This window comes from Plecotus auritus, assembly GCF_963455305.1.
Source record: "Plecotus auritus genome assembly, chromosome: 1".
Taxonomy (NCBI): Eukaryota; Metazoa; Chordata; class Mammalia; order Chiroptera; family Vespertilionidae; genus Plecotus; species Plecotus auritus.
Window position 1 is genome coordinate 85783574 of NC_137770.1, and position 19779 is coordinate 85803352.

Below are 19779 nucleotides of genomic sequence, written 5' to 3' on the forward strand. Positions count from 1 at the left end.
TGCAGAATCTCAGGCCCACCTCAGACCCAATGAATAAAAATCTGTGCCTCAACAGGATGCCCAAGTGACTCATGTGTACATGAAGTCACACAGCCTGTCACCTGGCAAACTCAGAGGCCCAGGGCCAGAGGGAACAGCCTTACCCAGAGTTCATTCTAAACAGCCTCTGTGGCCTTGGCTGGATAGCTCAATTGGTTAGAGCATCGTCCCCAAGCGCCAAGGTTGTGGGGTTCGATCTCCGTCAGGGTACATACAAGAAGCAACCAATGAATGCACAAATAAGTGGAACAACAAGTCCATGTTTCTCTCTTTCTCTCTAAATCAATAAATTAAAAAGTTAAATAAATAAATAGCCCCTGTGTGAATGGCCTGTCTCACTCCTAGTCTGGGCCCATATGAATGAGCTATGATGCTCTACATGTTACTCTATTTTTTCAAACTCAGAGTCGCGTTTTTCTGGAACTTGGAAGTGGGCAGAATGGAGGCAGAGGACAAAAGAGGTGAAAAGAAGGGAAGATGGAAAGGCATGTCTGATCCCATTTCTCCATAACTCAGGAAACCCAGTGGGAGGGAAGCAAAGGTAACATGTGAGAGCCGAAGCAGGACGGAAGGGAGTCTACTAGAGCTCAGCCAAGCTTGTTGTTGAGAGCAGGAACCTTGAAACCACACCCGGGTACAACTCCCAGCTACATGGTAGCTGCAGAACCTTGGACACTTCGCTTGACCTTCCTTTGCCTCAGTTTTTTCAACTGTCAAAGAGGGGTAAGTAATACTTCTGACAGCTGTGGATGAAAGGGATCAGCATTTGTAAGGTGCTTAGAACCGTGTGCTATGTTAGCACATAATCACCTCTAGGGAAATGTTAAATAATAAAAATAATGTATAATATGCTGACAGAAAAATTCATAGACTAGACAGTGGAGGAGAATCCCAGAAGAAGTAGCTATCCAGCCCAACATATTTTTATTGATTCTCTCCAGACATGCTAGGCCACAAAAATGAATATCCCTACCTCTGCAGAAATTCAGTCTAGTTGGGTTTAAGAGCAAGAGCTGTTCATAAACAAGGTCCCTGAATTTAAGATTCCCTGTTCAATTTTTAAAGATGACCTTTAAGTAGACCAGGGGGTGTATGGATGGCAATGTCAGAAAACAAATGTGATTAAAAAGATAAAGTCTAATTTTCCAGAGGGGAAATTGGGAGACATGTCCATTTTTTTTAGGGCTGGGGTCTTTACATAAGCACGAAATTTTAACCATTGAGCTAGTTTGATTTTTTAAACTATTACAGTTGCATGAGGATTTCATTTCAAAGGACTTACTTCAGGTACACCCAGCTATTCCACCCCACTCCTTCTCAGCAGCAGGGCAGCTTCCTTACTGCTACCTTAATGACAAGGTAGATTCTATTCTTCAGGAATAATAGTAACTTCTAGACTAATAGCTACTGTTGGCTTTCACCTTAGACTGTGTGAGGCAACATATTCCTAGGCAGTCTCAAAGCAAACAGCTCCCTGAGGCATAACTGCAGTTAGGTTCCAGCAGTGTCTATGAAAGTTGACGAGGTTACAGCACACACATTTACTTACCTCTGAAATCAGATCATTCCCACTTCCACATGACACCCCTAACCTCCTCCACCTTCCAGAAGGACAGCAAGTGCCAGTCAGGCCTAGAGAGTTAGGCTTCCACCCCAATACCTTATCTTTGATTATTTGATGTTGGTGCAGCATACGTTTAAACACTCAGGTCTGGCACCTTAACAAAGTGACTCATCTTGTTTCTTTCAAAGTCATCAGTCATTAAAGGCCCACCCCTGCTAACCCACAAGAAATGGTTAAACAGGAAGGTGAAACAGGACTTCACAAGGTCAAATCACCATCCTTAGGAACGCAATGTCTTTCAGGCTGTGGAGACTGGAAACCAGTTGGTTTCTTGCGCTTGTGGTTTTGTTAAAATCTTAAACACTATGTTGTGTCTTTTTTTCCCCTAGAAGAAAGTGAAAAGGATCCCTCAATTTACTTGAAATATAAACATAATCTCTTATTTCCTCCCACTTCAAATGAGGAAAAAGGAAATAGAAACAGAACAAAAGTTGACAAGCCACAACTCACCTTGTGTAACCCTATTAGGACATTAAGTACCTCCACCAGCACTGTGGGGTGATGGAGCAGACTTTACAGAGACTGCATGCTCTAAGAGTTCACAATGCCCTCACTAATGCAACTCATTTAAGCCCCAACCCCAGGAAGCAGCCCAGCAGGGACAAAAGAAACTTGAGGCTCTCTGAGGCAAGCTACACAGGCTCCAGGTGGGAGAATTAGTCAGTGCCAGGACTTCGTTCCCAGTTCTTCCTGTAGCTGTTCCCCCATTAACCTAATTCAACCTATCCACAGTTAGGAAGGTAAACTAATGAAATGCCCAGATTTCCTGAAGTCCACAATGAAGCAAATATTTTCAACCTCATCACCAGAAAGTTACCCCATGTTGCTCATGAAACTCAATGTTTTGCATTTGAGCTTCCTTTACTTCCTCCGGGAGAGAAAAGTCCGTGAGGGGGGAAGGCAGCGAGGCAAGGATGGGCAGAGTCCACCCCACCAAGGAAGTGTAGCAACAAGTGAGCAGCTCAGAGATGACCTGGTGGTCAAACAGACACCAACTTCATGAAAGCAAAGATTAAAAATTATCCAGCCTCTGCTGAGACTAGCACAGTGATTTTATTAAAACTATGCTAGCCCAGCTGGTATAGCTCAGTGGTTGAGTATTGACCTATGAACCAGGAGGTCACAATTCAATTCCCGGGCAAGGCACATGCCTGGGTAGCAGCAGGCTCAATGCCCGGTTGGGGGGCACAAGAGGCAGCCAGTCAATGAGTCCCTCTCATCATTGATGTTTCTATCTCTCTCTCCCTCTCCCTTTCTCTCTGAAATTAATAAAAATATTTTTAAAACAAATAAACAAAAAAAGAAAACTATGCTAATCTTCGAACCAATAAGCAAATTAATATTGTCCGGAGGACTAGGATTCATATCCCACTTCCCCTACATCTCTCCTCTCTCCCACTCCCTCCACACAAATAGAAAAACTCTTCAAAACTCATGGCTTTCTTTTATATATTTTTTTCTTGGTCTTTACTTGGGAATTTGTAACCCTTGTGAAAGGAAAAAGTCAAATAATACCTAACATTCCAGGTGCATCATGTTAGACACTTTTCTAAGAGCTAGAGCTTACTCTGATCTTACAGATAACGAAAACTGTGGCTCAGATGTCACTTACCTTGCCCAAGTTTCCGCAGAAAATGAATGGTGGAGTGACCTTTCACATTCAGCTCTATCCCACTCCAAAGCCATCTTCTCTATACTGTGTCAGCTAATATTCAGAGTGATCCATGGATCAGCAGCATCCACATGAATGGGAGCTTGTTATAACTGCAGAACCTCAAGCCTCAACCCAGGCCTACTGAATCAGCATGTTTAACAAGCTTTCCAGGTGCTTCCTGTCCATGAGTTAGAGAAGCACAGCTACAATACACTGCTAAAGACAGAAGAAATATCTCTACCGAGGGGACAGGACCTCAACTCCGTGGTATTAAACCTCATGTAGTATCATCACTCTTGGACCCAAACACACTGATACTTGTATAATGCCAAGTGCCATGTGAGCCCTGTTTAATACAGAGATTTTTTTTTTAAAGGCCTTGACAGAGTTCCATAAACAAATTAGAAGATGATACTAAAATGTCTACCACAGTCAAATCTTAAGGGAGAAGCTAAACAGAAGTTGCCCAGTCAGCACTGCCTAATGCCCTCTGGTGGATCACCATGGATGCCTAAATATGGAATTCGTGTCCCGAGGGAAGTCCAGAAACACATGCTGATCTGAAGATCACAGGCATTTGCCATGAGAACTATCCCACTGACTGTTAGAGCAACTTGGAACAAAACACTTTTAATTCAGGGGAAAGATTTTTGAACGAAAAGGTAATAGGAAAATCCTAAGGGACCCAACAGCAAACAAGGAGAAAGAAATTATCTAGGTATTTTTTCCCAAGAGCAGAAAATTTGGCCTGAAATTGATACCCTAACTCCTGGATCTCTCTCACCCCTTTTTTGTTAGTCTCCTCTTGCCCCAGCCACAATGGCCTTTTTTATTTGTTGTTGTTGTTTTAATTGAGATATTCACATACCATTCAATTCACCCTTTGAAAGTGTACAATTCAGTAGTTTTTGAAAAATATTTTTATTGATATACATAGAGAGAGAGGAAGGGAGGGGAAGAGAGAGAGAAACATTGGTATAAGAGTTGAGAGAGAAACAGATCGGCTGCCTCCTGTAAGCCCTCTACTGGGGATCGAGTCTACAACCCTGGCATTTGCCCTGGCCAGGAATTGAACCAGCAAAATTTTGGTGCATGGAATGCTGCCCAACCAACTGAGCCACACTGGCCAGGGCTACAGTTCAGGTGTTTTCAGTGTATTCACAAAGTTGTGCAACCATCACCACTATTTAATTCCAGAATATTTTACCACCCTGAAAAAGAAACCACATACCATTAATAGTTTCTCCCATTCCTTCCTCTCCCCAGCCCCTGGCAACTACTAATGCAATTTTTATCACCATGGATTTGCCTATTCTGGACCCTTCATAATGGAATTACATAATATGTAATTATGTAATTGTGTCTGGCTTTATTCATATAGTATGTTTTCAAGGAATTATATGGATATACCATATTTTGTTTATCCATTCACCAGCAGGTGGAAATGTGGGTTATTTCCACTTTGGGGCTGTTATAAATAATGCTATTTATGAACATTTATGTGCAAGTGTTTGCATGAACATATGTCCTCTGTTTTCTTGGGTGTATACCAAGGAGTAGAATTGGTCATGAGATACCTCAATACTTAACATTTTGAGGAACTACTATTTTACAAAGTGGCTGTAAAATTTTACATTCCCACCTACAACGAAATATATGAAAATTCTGGTTTCTTCACATCCTAACCGACACTTGTTATTATATCTTTTTTATTACAGCTACCATGATGGGTGTGAAGTGTTAGCTCACCGTAGTTTTGATTTGTATTTCCCTAATAACTAATGATGTTGAGCATCTTTTCATGCGTTTATTGGCCATTTGTATATCTCATTGGAAGTGGTATCTATTTAAACCCTAAGCCCATTTTAAATTGGGTTATTTCCTTGTTTATTGTTGAGTTGTAAAAGTTCTTTGTTCTAGCTATTTTTATTTTATTTTATCTTTTCATTAGAGAAAGAGAGAGAGAGAGGGGGAGGAAGGGAGAGGGAGAGAGAAACATTGGTTGTCTTCCACACACACCTGGATCAAGCCTGCAACCTGGATATGTACTCTGAGTGGGAATGGAACTGGCAACCTTTCTGTGCATGGGGCAACACTCAACAAACTGAGCCACACCAGCAGGGCTTCTTGCTATTTTTTGAAACTCCAGTTAAGACCCCTCTTTGTGGGGGACTTCCAAAACACCCTTTTCCCAAATATCCAAAATTCTTCAACTGGACCAGATTCCTCTGTACCTGGAACTACTGTCCTCTAAAGGACTAAGAACAAGTTCTTTCCTCATTTCTTTCTCATGCATCCCTCCTTATTTTCAACCTGAGTGTTGTGCCTCCCCTCCTGTTTATCCACAACTAGCTCTCCTGTGGTCACTGGAACTCATCTGCTCCTTCAGTGAATTTACAAAATCAAGAAAAGACCTTAACAATAAATAGGTTTTTAGACCACCACTCTGTGCTGGGCATGGTCCTTTTCGTATGCACTCTGAAATGTATTTATATGCAGACATTAAGTTCAGGTCTTCACATTCCTGCTCCATTACACCACCAAACTGAAACACCCCTTTTCCTCTACAAAAGTGCCAGCCATCACTTACAACCTTCTCCCTCTAGCCCCTCCATGGAGATGTTGCTAGCCACCACAGCTTCAAGTGTTTTCTCTCCGCTCTGAAATAAAAAATAGTAAACACCTGGAGAGTTCACTAATCGATTAACATCCATATTTAGCAAATGCCCTTTACTTTAATGACATATTAGGTAAAATTTCCCCATCCACACATGCTATTAAACCACTTGCTAGAATTGCTGGAATGTGCCAGTTCAGTAATGGAGTCCTAGAAGTTACACACAAATCCTCAAAATGTCCCAGGAAACGTTTAATTAAATAAATACAACCAAGTTTTTTTGTTGCTGACACTGTTGACTGCAGTACTTCTCAGGGTCTTTGATATGATGGTGCACATGTGGAGAAGCTCTAAGAGAAGAAAAAGCACTGCTTCCAAATTGATTTGCCCTTTACAAGAGCACACCTATTAACATCCACCCCAACATCATTCTTCCGACATAGTCTGGGAACCGCTGAGCTCATTCAAATGCTGCTCAATTCTATCAGTTGGAAAGCACTGAGTAGAAACCATATTTTCTACTGGGGTAAAGAACCAAATTTGCTCTGTTTTAGAATGCCAAAAATTGGAAGTCAGTCTATTAACGTGCCAAGTTACGGAAAAAGAAAAAAGAAACCATACATTGTGTGTTCATCATTTTAAGAGCCATCTGGATTTCTGAAGTTGGAAAATGATGAAGTGTGAAAAAAATGTATATTAGAATTGAGCAAGTACAATACAACCCAAGTTTTAGTTTAAAAGCACCCTCTAGGAAGGCTGGAACCGTGTTCCAGGAATGGGCCTTGAATCTCTATGACCCAGTAACAACAGCTCTGACGACCAAAGAGAAATAAAGTATCATAATGACTGGCTCAAAATAGATTTATCCAAGGGAGCAAAGATATAATACGGTCACATGCTGAGAAGAGGGAACAACAGTGATAAGGAAAGAAGCTTTCCCTACACTGGAAAAAAATCCTAGTGGTGGAAAGTAGGCGTAGCATCCAAAATATAAACATCAAGTTATGGGAAAGAATTTTAAAACAGAAATGTTCCCTACTTATGTTAAATGCCAAAACCATTTAAATTAGCTAGTAAAGCTTAAGAATTACAACCTGAAGATTGTTTCTTCACTGACTGCTGATTATAGGCAGGAAGACAGGCATGGGTCTTGCAGTTTTATTTACTTTAACACTAAGTGCTACACTTGAGTTTCTTAATAGGTTTCTGCTTTAGTGACAGGTTTTCCTAGTGCTAGTCATTTTAAAACCATAACAAAGAACAAACGGAAAACTGAGATAAAGCATGATGGCCAGGTGGCACTTCACTTGGCACAGCAACATGAGGCTAGTTTAAATGTTGACCCCCCTCTTATACCTAGTCCGTGTGGATGCTACATAAACCTATTCCTGCTTTAGGATGTCATCTCGGGAACCCTCCTGAATCAAGCAGGATCCAAGCCTCTCTGATACAAAGTAGCTAAAAATCATTGCCACAATCTAGGCCACCGTAAGTCATAGCTCCCAGCCCAGGACCATAGCTTAAAGGGACAAGGAGAAAAGCTTAAGATTGGGCTGTGCCCCAAAAGTGCTTGCTTATAAGCTAAATCATAGCCAGCAGCACTGATGCTGTACAGTTGCCCCTGATATTTGGCCTTATTCCCCCTTGGAGAGTGAGAGAGTATCTCAGTTACTACCAGAAGGAATGGAAGGCCTTCCCCAGATGTGACCACCATAGGACATCTGTCATGGGGTGTACAACACAAGCTCCAAGGCCTGGATAAGCTGCCCATTCAGAGAAGACACCACACTGCAATTCTTTTTAAACTTGCTCATAAGTTCTCCAAATTTAAGGTTCAAGCTGCTAGAACTTTATGCAACCTCCTCTTTCCAAATGCCTGAGATTCCCAAAGAAAGGAAATGGGATAGTTGTTGGATTTATCAATAACAGGATCACCAACCTCAGTCTACCAAACAATGAACTAGGAACCAAGGACTAAATACTTTACAGTACAAAAAGGAGGGGAGATCCTATCTTCGTGTGTGTGTATGTGTGTGTGTGTGAAAAATAATTCATTTGAAGAGCAATCGAAATGATTCAAACAGGACAGTGGTAAAAGGCACAGGTACTGGAAATACAAAATGGTTTAGGCAAGTTCCTGAAACACTGTCTCCTAGGTGAGATATTAAAACAATGACATTCCAGAACAAACCTCATTCTCTTACTCCCTCTCACCTCCTAGGTCAGTGGTTCTATAGGTGTACTCTAGGTGACTCTGATGCTCATGTTTGAGAACTACTGCTCTAGGATTGGGGAAGATGCAGAGGGTGGGGGGTCAGGAGCCTCATGAAACCCTTACTAAGTGTGTCAGGGACAGTCTCACCTATTCTTGCCTCTGCTCAGCGTTGCTTAACCTCACAGACTGATTTCCCCAAGGAGAAGTTGAGTCCTTAGTTCAAGGTCACTGTTAAAGGTCAAGCCAGAGCTCTAGCCTAGAGTCTGCTGACTTGTTCATCAACTTTGGATCTGAAACCAGGGCCCAGGACTCTGAACCTTGACAAGGTGATCCCACCCTGTCTCCTCATCTACACCATGCTTCCCTCAGATACTAGTAAATATGAGGACTGGGGCATCAAAAGAGATGGATTTACGGGAAGAGAAAAAAGAAGATAAATAGCTACTTCAAAAGACCCTAGCAATTACATCTCTTGGTAAGGAGTGGGCAGAGGGGAGAAGACTTAAGATGTCTTGTTATAATTAAAAGAAGTGGTTCGTTTTAAAAAAAAAAGAAAGGAAAGAAGAAAGAAACTGAGTAAAAGGCACAAACACAGTAAGACATGAATAGTGCTTTGAGGTTTTCTGAGCACTTTTCACTTCCATTATCTCACCCAAGTCTCCTGCAATGAAAGGAGATAAGGTCACTATGTCCCCATTTGACAGAAGAGAAAACTGAAGTCTAGAGTGGCTAAGTTTGCCAGCACAGTCATGCCCTGTAAAGCTACAGCCTGACGTCTGGTCTCTCTGGCTCTATAACATATGTACCCACTCCAGGATTCCCACATCAGAAAATGTGCACCAGAGCAAATTACCCCTAGGAAAAACACACAGGAAAACAGGTAACACCAATGGGGAGCCCCTAAAACATGGTATTTGAGCAGTGTGTGGGTGCCCCTTTAAGAAATTAACACACAAACCCAACAGCCAAGGTGTTCAGCCAAAAAAGAGAGGCATATTTCTAGCCTGCATAATCATTTCTGGACCAATTCCCACTAGCAGCCTCAGAGGCGGGCGCACAGGGCTCACTGCCTGGTTGAAGCTCCTCCACCCCCACCCCCTCGGGTTATGACAGCACAGCTCTGACTCGCGTGCAGGCAAAACCCCAAAACTCAAAACAAGAAGTGAAAAAAGTGGAGCCAAGAGAAACCATCAGCATCCTCCACACCCTCACAATCCACACAATGCCATTTCCAGGGTCCCGGAGTCGCCCGGAACACGATCTTAGGAGATCAGTGGGATGAAGTGGACATTCTTGTGGATCCACCTTCGCTGTTACCTCCCACCCAACCCCTGAGGAAGAGTAATAGAAAGGGGGTAGGATTTCTTAGTCTTGGGACCCGGGCCCGAGGCAGCTACAACCCAGGCGTATGTCCACCCAAACTCTCCACCTCTTCCTCCAGGTCTTGTCTCTGCGAAGATGAAAGGGGGAGGAGGGGGGGAGGGAGGAGGGGATGGTAGGGTGCTGTAAAACTAGGAAAGGGCTGGAGGAAAACTTAGGCTGGCCACCTACCCCAGCCACATTGCCCCACCATGTATGTGAGGCTCCATTCCGGCCACCTCAAGGGCTAACAAGGAACCCGGCGCCCTTGGCCACTTCTGAGGTTGGGGAAGGGGCATCGCCCTAGTAAGCGCCCTAGAGGCAGGGAGCCGTGCCGCCCGGGAGCCTACCTCAGTTTTGGCAAGAATGATTTTCCTAGACGACGCCAGGGAAGCGAAGATCTGGGTGTTTCGTAGATTTCAGCCGGGGGTGGAGGAGCTCTGCCCAGGGGCGCCGCGACCCACTCAGCTCCTCCAAACTGGGGGCTTCAGGCGGCACTCTCAGGACCATCGTACCGCGGGCACGGTGAGAAAATAAGGGCTCCATCCTCAACTTTCTCGGAGGAAACTGCTCCGCTTCGTGATTTGCTCAACCCTGCCCGCGCACCGGGTACCAGGTTTGGGGGGAACCAGAGACCCGAATCGCTCTCGGCGCGCACTCAGCAGCTGCGCGCAGCCCCTCTTTCCCGCCGCCCGCCAACTTGAAAGCATCCATCTGTGCGCCTGCCTACACCTCCGACCCCGCAGCGGGGTCCCTGCCCCAGCCTCCCTCATCAGACCGAACGCAGGGAGCCCCGATCGCCTGGAGCTCCGATCGCTGCGGCTGCTGCAGCCGCATCCCCCCTGGCCTGGCCTCTGCCTCGCCCGCCCGCTCCCCACGCCCTGGCCCTACCGTGCAGCCTGGCTCGTGCCCCGGCAGTGCCAGTGCGAGGCACGCGTCCCAGCCAGCGAGGCTCCTCCCCGGGGGCTGCCCCGCACGGGGCTCCGGGCTCCGGACAAGGCTTTGCGGGTCAGTTGCTGGCTGGCCGCCTCTCGCGGCTCGCGCGCCAGCTTCGGCTGCCGCGCGCGAAGAGGGAGGAGTGGGAGGGAAACTCCCGGCAACTCCAACTCCAGGCGCCCGAGCTCCAGCTGCAGCAGCGCGCCCGCCGGCCGCCGAGTGCGAGCGCCTGCGAAGCAAACCTGCCCCCGCGGCCGCCTCTGAGCATGCCCAGTGCCGCCTGGGCGAGCCGCGCTCCCGGCCCCGGGGCAGAGAGCTGCGGCTGCGGGCCGGGGACCCGCCTCCAGGCTCCAAAGCTCAGATGGTGGGGGACCCCGGGAAGGCCCTATGCAAGGAAGGGGACGCTGGAGCAGAGGGCTGGTACAAACAATGTGCGGAGGGCAGTGCAAGTTTCATGGGTTGTGGGAAGTTTGTCCGCTAGGAAGGTGAGCTGTTTCTCTGATCCTCTGTCCAAGACTGTGTTCGAAGGGCAAGGAAAACATTCTCCAGGAGAGAACGAATGGCCCCAACAGATGGGTGTTGGCATTGCTCCTTTATGCCTTTGGGGCAAACGCAGAGTTCATGGGGCTTGGCAGGCAATGTCAATGAGTAAACCGCGGGGGGGGGGGGGGGGGAACGAGAGGGCTCTAAGGGCAGAGCCACTCTGCTCTAAATTGCCCGTTGCTATCCTGAAAGAATTTGGGCCTGCTTTTGCTAGGTTTTCTAATTTTCTAAGAAATGACAGATTTAGATTATTTTCATATAAAACATTCTGATTTTAAAATCTTGATAATGTATTCAATTTTTAAAAATCACTCCGTACCAAACAAAATATACCCGGGTTCCTTCCCTGCTCAACCCTTAAGACAGCCACTTTGAGGTCTATGATTTCTGCATTCATTTAGCAAAGAGGTGCCATGTGCCCACTGCGGTCTGGGGAGGAACTGAGAGGATCCAAGATGATTCAGGTTGCCATACAAGTCCTACCACTTACTGAGGGAAATGGTTTTTCAGACAGAAGAGAACTGTAGATAAATGCTGGGGCATTCAAGAAAAGTTACTGATATAAAAGGGATTGTGAAAATTAACTTTTGGAAAACATCTATAATAATAAAAGGTTAATATGCTAATTAGACAAGACAGCTGAACAACCTTCCAGATGTCATTCCTGATGTCCTTCTGGACAAAGCCACCGCAGCAGGAGCGAGGCAGAGGCGGTTAGGGGTGATCAGGCAGGAAGGCGAGCAGTTAGGGGCAATCAGGCAGGCAGGCAGGCAGAGTGGTTAGGAAGGCAGGAGGGTGAGCTGTTAGGAGCCAGCGGTCCGGGATTGCGAGAGGGATGTCCGACTGCTGGTTTAGGCCCGATCCCTGTGGTTGTCCCGGATTGCAAGAGGGTGCAGGCCAGGCTGAGGGACTGCCCCCCATGCACAATTTCATGCACCGGACCTCTAGTCTATATATATAAAAGCCTAAGTGACCATCTGACCAGTAGCTATGACGCGCAATGACCACGAGGGGGCAGATGCTCTGACCGGTAGCTATGACATGCACTGACCACCAGCGGGGAGCCACAGCAACTTCGCAGAGTATTCTCGCAATTCAGGACCCCTGAGGGGATATCAGACTGCTGATTTTGGCCCAATCCCTGCAGGCCAGGCTAAGGGACCCCACCTGCTGGAGAGACCCTGCTCACTCTATAGACACCCTTCGAGCCATGGCACCATCCCAGGTGTGGCTGGCCAGGGAGGGACCGAGGGAGGTTGTTGGCTCCAGGGCATGTCCTACTTGTCTAGACCAGTCCTGCCCCCGCTGGCCACCTTCTAATTAATTTCCTTTCAGTGTGCACAAATCCATGCACCGGGCCTCTGGTCATTAATAAAAGAGTACCTGAGTAGGTAGTTTCTGCAGGGTCACTAACAGTGCCCTGCCCAAAGCCTTTTGAAGTCTTAAAAAAAAAAAACAGAAACACTAACCCCACCATTATCTTAAATGTTTATATTTTCCATCATACATTATTGCATTAATTTTTAAAATATTTTATTAACATATTTATTCTGAGTCCATCCAGGATGGCTTAGTGGTTGAGTGTTGACCCATGAACCAAGACATAGCTAGTTGGATTTCTAGACAGGGCAAATGCCCAGATTGAGGGCTTGCTCCCCAGTAGGGGGTGTGCAGGAGGCAACCTATCCATGTTTTTCTCTCATCAATGTTTCTATCTCTCTATCTTTCCCTTCCCCCTTCTCAAAAATCAATAAAAACGTATTTAAAAATGTTTAAGAAGATATTTATCCTGATTACCGAGTCTTTGACGTTCCCTTGTTTTGTGACCTACCTCACCCTATCCTGTGCTCTGAAGGGTGTTAGATGGTGGTATACCATTATATTAATGTGTTCAGGATTCTGTTTATAAATCTTTGGAATCAGTTTTTGTGTAATACAATAATTTTATGAGTTAAAGTGTCCCTGTATCAGTTTCCATTGCCACCCTTCCTTCCTACCACCTTTTTTTTAAAAAATCTTCCTCTTTATCTTTTATTTTCTCAATATGGCAGAACTAGTTCAAGATTACTACCTCCCTCCCCAAACCAGTACAACTACCCTCTACCTCACCTGCAGGTAGGTCATCAGTGTAGTTTCTGCCTCAACCAGAGACACCTGGAACTTTCCTTAATACCTGGTGATTCTCCATGTAGGTGAGTTCATTGCTAAATTCATGGAGAATAGACCACCCCTTATCTATGGGAAGCATTTTAAGCATGCAGAACTCTCAAAGAACAGAAAAATGTGTGGGTGTTTACACAAGAAGCCTTCTAGAAGTTATGGAAAGGAGGAAGTACCCAGCCCAGGACCTATCACATGTAGTTAAAAATACTTTCAGAATAAATAGCAGTTTCCATGATCAAAACCTTCTATATCTCCCTTCCACCTCCCACAGTTCCTAAGAATTATTATTTTTAAAATTCACTAATGATAAGGTTGAGCAAGAAGAACAGGATGTAAACATTTATAAAGGAAGAACTCTGCTTTAACAAGTAAAATGTTTTGTCTACTTAAATTTAAAAGGTATTTGTTTTTTAAATTATTTGTATTAGTAGTAAATAATACATGATATTAAAAACTCAGTGGGAAAGAAAAAAGCTTAGTACAAAGAAAAAGTAAGTTTCCCTTCCCAAGAACTATTATTGCCAGTTTCTTGCATATAGCACATGAGAACAAGCATATTTGGTGTGTTTATTTTTCCCCTGAAAGTCTAATCATGAAACAATAGAACTGAAAAATACCTTACAGTTCATTTACATGCCAAGTTACAGAGTTTTAAATTACTATTATATTCTGGAAAAGGAAAACATGGATTTATGGCAAAGATGTCTATGGCGAAAGTACCTTGAACACAGAAAGAAGAGGGCCCTTTCTAGAACCTGACCATGCTGGAACCCTGATCTTGGCCTTCCAGAATCCAGAACTAGAGATTCAAGATGGCAACAGAGTAGGTGGAAGTTACACTCATCTTTTCCCAGGACTAAATCAGAATTACAACTAACATATAGAACAATAAACCTGAATAACCAACTTAAGACTAGCTGAACAGAAGTCTTATAACAAGGATTTGCAGAAGAAGAAGCACATTGAGACTGATAAGAGGGGCAGAGACATGAAAAGGGCTGGTCTCGAACCCACATATGGTGATTGAGAATTGGAAGGGATATCTCAACTCTGGAGGTCCCCTCTGAGGAGGAGGGGTTCTCAAACTCATTCTGGGCTCCCCATCCCAAAGCACCAGTGCCTAGAAGAACAGCCTGCACAACATCTGGCTGTGAAAATCATCTGAGATTCCATCTGCCCAGGGAGAGACAAAATTCTGCTAGAAACCCAGGCGCCCTATTAAAGGGTCCGCATACAAAATTTGTGATCACACACTCTGGGCTCCAGCAGAAGGATGGTGGCTCAGAGCAGACTGGAATCATACAGGGAGAGACTACGTTGTGTGGCTTCAAGGAGAAGGCTAGAGGGTCAGATTCCATTGTCTTTGTGCTGAGTCCCTCTCCCACACCACCCACAGATGCCATCTTTCCTGGGTTGAGTCCTCCCCTTCATTCACCTGGAGGGAAATGCACAAGCCCCACCCTCCTGACTCCCTTTGGCACTGCCTTGTCAAGGTCCTGCCCTGAGGAGGAGTCTGCTGGATGTAGTCAGCCTGGGCCTGCAGTGCAGACTTTCTTGGAAGGCTCTTGAGGAAGTACAGCCCTGCCCCACCCATGCCTCTACCAGTGCCACTGTTCCTGTGAAGAGCCTTCCCTCCACATGACCAAATACTAATTTGTTTTAGCCTGATGAACTCTTCTGTCCTCACCCTGATACTCCCTGAGTCCCTGCTTCACCAAAGGGGCCACACATGGGTGGTAGCTGACCTTAATGTTCCCTGAGGCCCAGTACTGTCACCGAGTTTGAAGCTCTATCAACCTGGTGAGCACCACTCACTCCTACTTCATGACTCACTTAGAACCTACCTCACGCCTACTGCCAGGGGCTCTTTCAGTGACTAAGCCTAACCGGCAGCCATCAGGTGAAAGTGGATCTCAGGGTGCCTTGGTTGTTTAACTGATCTGTCCTGGGCCTCAGGACTTTGGTATGTAGCTTAATATCTCTCAGGTGTACCCAGGCCCATCAGAGGCAGCCAGAAACCATAAATCACTTTGTAGCTCCTAACAGGTAGCCCAGGGCCAGTCAAAGGCAGCCTCTGACATTGACCTACACTGAAGTCCCTCCCAAGAGACCCCAGAAACAATACACCCAGTGGTGGGTTTCAGACCACATCAGAGCATGACCCAATTAGTTTCACAAAAGGTACACCCAAAAGGAGATCTTGGCAGGCACCAACCTCTGCTGGGATAGATTCTGCTTCATGGGCTCAACCCCTGACTAGTAGCTCATACACTGTGGTCAGGGTCAACTTCATAGCTAATCAAGACTCAACTACAAACAGGAGGGCTCACATAATCCACACAATGGACATTACTGGCGCACCTAACTCAGGTGATCAGGGAAACTGCATCACAGCCCCACAGGACACCTACTTCCTAAGGCCACTCTACCAAGACTGGGGCTTAATACACAGAAACAAATACAGAGAGGCAGCCAAAAATGGGGAGACAAAGAAACGTGCCCCAAATAAAAGAACAGGAGAAATCCCCAGAAAAGGAACTAAATGAAATGGAGGCAAGCAGAGTTCAACACAATGGTTATAAGGATGATCAAGGAACTTAGGAGAAGAATGGATGAAATCAGTGAGAACCTTGACAAGAAGAGAGTAAGCATAGAAAAGGTGATAAAAGCCATAAATAAATAAGAATACAATATCTGAAATAAAGAATGTACTTAAAGGACTAAACAGTAAGTTGGGTGAAGCAGAGATTGGAGTCAGTGATTTGGAAGACAAGGTAGCAGGAAACACTCAATCAGAGAAGCAAAAAAAAGAATTTTAAAAAGTGAAGATAGTTTAAGAGACCTTTGGGACAATATGAAGAGTAACAACATTTGTGTCATAGGGGTACCAGAAGAAGAAAATAAGGAGCAAGAAATCAAGAACGTATTTGAAGAATTAATGACTGAAACTTCCCTAACCTGGTGAAGGAAAAAGACACACAAGTCCAGGAAATGCAGAGAATTTCAAACAAGATGAACCCAAAGAGTCCCACACCAAGGCACATCATAATTAAAATGGCATATATTAAAGACAAGGAGAGAACCTTAACAAGATGGAACATTTCTGAGACTCATGGCAAACTGCAATTCTCATTTCTTCCTTTCATCTTTTTTGGTCTTTCACTTTCTCAAAGCTTCTTTTTGCTTCTCTAATTATATTACTTTACCTTAAGCTGTTTTAGCTTTCATATACCAACATATAGATAAGAGACTAAAATGAGAAGCCATTTCTTGGAAAAAATGAAACCAAGTAAGTTTTAGTCTTGCAAAAGGATTTGGTTTCACCTTGGACTTGGTTGCTCTGTAATAGTTTAATATGTTTTAGCCATGTCTTTCCAATCAGATTGTTAGTTCCTTGAGTTCCAGGAACAAGTCTTAAGGGTCTTCAATCATCCAATGCCTAGCTCAGAAGGAGTAGCCCATAAACAAATGACAGTTATAACCTGTCACTATTAAGGTGACTGAATTATCAGGGACAAGAGTCAAATAGTTCATTACATTATCTTATCTCTAAATAGATAAATAATCTTCTATTTAAAACACACATAATATAAAATTGCATTAGTGATAGGTTTTACAATCCAAAGGTACATGTTACTAAAAGCATATAGTAGGAATAATGGGCAAAGGAAAGGAAGACTTTCTTGAAGAAATAATGATCAAGCTAAGGCCTGAAGATTAAAATTGAAGTAGTTGAGTAGGCAAAAAAGAAGTAAAGAAAGAGAATTCCGGTAGAGAAAACAGCATGTGCAAGGGCACTGAGGTGGAAGTATGGTAGGCAATGAGACAGACAAGAGCAGAGCACCCACCATAGGCCAGGTTCAGAAGTCACCAGGGTGGGAAACCCTGGGTGCCTAGAAAAGGAAAATTGTAGGGTGGGACCTTACCCCCAGGGTGACCTTTCCTCCCCTACCATATCGCTGGTCATGCGGTTTGGACCCCCTGACCTTTCCACCTTAGAGATAGTATCTAGGCCTCAGTTGTATTTCAGCTCCAGGGCCCAGAAAAGCAGCAAAACCAGACAAGTGACCCCACGGCTGACATCAGGACCAGCTACATTGGATAATGACCACCTACCTTGGTGTTGACCAATCATTGGAGACCTAGACTCTGAAAGGACACACCTGGAAAGCTGCTGAATATTCTATTGAGATCTTCCCCTGGGACGGTCCCTAAAATATCTACCCTTAAAACCCCTAGGAAGAGGACCCAGCGTGCTCTTCCTCCCCAGAGCACACCTGCACTTTTCCCATTCCCTTTTCCCTTCCCCTCCTGATTCCCCTAAGCATCTTACCTTTACCTTCCTCACTCCCAAGCTCCAAGGGCCCTTCCTTTGCCTCTATAACTTGTTTCTTAAGTCAATTTTTCCTATGAATTACTTCTTCCACCTCTGTGATTTTATAAATAAACTAGAGGCCCGGTGCACGAAATTTGTGCACCGGGGAAGGGGGTCCCTCAGCCCGGCCTGTGCCTGCCCTCTCGCAGTTCGGGAACCCGCCGGGATGTCTCAGAGAGTGAGCCTAAGCCATCAGTCAGACATCCTTAGCGCTGCTGCGGAGGCAGGAGAGGCTCCCGCCACCACCACTGTGCTTGCCAGCCATGAGCCTGGCTTCTGGCTGAGTGGCGCTCTGCTATGGGAGCACACTGACTACTAGGGGACAGCTCCTGCGTTGAGCATCGGACCCCTGGTGGTCAGTGCGCATCATAGAGACCAGTCATTCAGCAATTCGGTCAATTTGCATATTAGCTTTTTATTATATAGAATGTTCTCTTGTAGCTTGAGTCTTGGCTCTGAATTCTTTTCCTAGCCAGAACTCAAGTACTGAGGTTGCTGAACCCAGGTCTGGCCTGACCCAAAGGGTCTAAAACCTGGTGCCATTCCTGCCACCCACAACAGAAGGATATATGAAATTGGAAGGATCTTAAAAGTCATAAATTTAACCAATCACTAACTGCATAGAAATTCAATGTAACTCAGTATCATATAAGAACAACTGCAATAAAAAATCAAACCATCCTCAGCAAGAAATAAAGTAATCCAGTGTTAAGAAGCAGCATGCCATGGTAGAAAGGGCATGGCTTTTATTTTAAATAGCTTTGATTTTAAGCCTCTGTTTCAACACCTTCTTGCTCTATTACCTTGGGCAAAGTCTACAAACTTCTCTGAATACCAGATTTCTTGTCCCTGAAAAATGCATATTACTATCTCTTGATGGTTTTAATTGGAGTGAACATATCCTATCTAATAAAAGAGTAATATGCAAATTAACCATCACTCTGCTACACCCACACGCCACGCCCACAAGCCACGCCCACAAGCCAATCAGGAGCGAATATGCAAATAAACCCAACCAAGATGGCTACGGCCACAGAGAGCAGGAGGGAGGCTTGGGTTTCCCCGGCGATGGAGGAAGCCAAGCTTTCCGTCTGCCCTTGCTGGCCTAGGCCTCCACTCAAGGCTACAAAGTTTCAATGATAGAAGATACATAAACCCAAACAGAAATGGCAGCAGCCACCGAGCTGGAAAGAGCAGGAGGCTAGGGTTGCCCTGGGCGATGGAGGAAGCCAAGCTTTCCGCACACCCTGGAGGGCCCAGGCCTCGCTTAAGGCTACAAAATTTCAATTATAGAAGATACAAAAATCCCAATAGAAATGGCTGCCGCCACGGAGCAAGCAGAAGGCTTGGCTCCGCTCCAGGCTACAAAGTTTCAATTGTAGAAGATAAATAAACCCCAGATACCAGGGCCTCTGCTTGGGTCGCCAGGGGGCGTGGCCAGCCTGCAAACCACCACAGGCCCCTCACCCAGGCCACCCCATGCCCCAAGAGAACCCTCACCCTGATCTGAGACACCCTTCAGGCAAACCAGCTGGCCCCCACCCGTGCACCATCCCTCTATCCTATCTAATAAAAGAGTAATATGCAGATTGACCATCACTCCAACATACAAGATGGCTGCCACCATGTGGTCAAAGATCCTGCCCCCATGTGGACACAAGATGGCCACCACAAGATGGCCAGCAGGGGAGGGCAGTTGGGAGGGACCAGGCCTGCAAGAAAGGGCAGTTGGGGTCGATCAAGCCTGCAGGGGAGGGCAGTTAGGGGTGACCAAGCCAGCAGAGGAGGGAAGTTGGGGCCAACCAGGCCTGCAGGGAAAGGCAGTTGGGAGGGACCCAGGCCTGTGGGGGAGAGCAGTTGGGGGGGACCAGGCCTGCAGGGGAGGGCAGTTAGGGGTGACCAGGCCTGCAGGGGAGAGCAGTTAGGGGTGACCAGGCCTGCAGGGGAGGGCAGTTGGGGGGGACAAGGCCTGCAGGGGAGGGCAGTTAGAGGCAAACAGGCTGGCAGGGGAGCACTTAGGCATCAGTCAGGCTGGCAGGGTAGTGGTTAGGGGGTGATCAGGCTGGCAGGCAGAAAAGGAAGGCAGGCAGGTGAGCAGTTGGGAGCCAGCAGTCCTGGATTGTGAGAGGGATGTCCGACTGCCCGTTTAGGCCCAATCCCACTGGTGCCTGTGTCCATTGATTAGGCTTATATGCATGCATACAAGTCCTTTGGTTGATCTCTCCCCCTTACCCCTACCCTCCCTACCTTCCCT

General features: G+C 45.7%; 1 protein-coding gene across 2 annotated transcripts in view; it reads right to left on the reverse strand.

Moving 5' to 3' along the window:
• Nucleotides 1-10682, reverse strand: part of STXBP6 (syntaxin binding protein 6) — a 273100-nt gene extending 262418 nt beyond the window's left edge. The window contains exon 1 of one of the 2 annotated variants that reach the window (XM_080674802.1): nt 10400-10682. The gene's annotated coding sequence lies outside the window, so the exon portion shown is untranslated. The remainder of the gene's footprint in view (nt 1-10399) is intronic. The other variant, XM_080674803.1, reaches the window with a different exon arrangement.
• Nucleotides 10683-19779: the final 9097 nt, after the last annotated feature.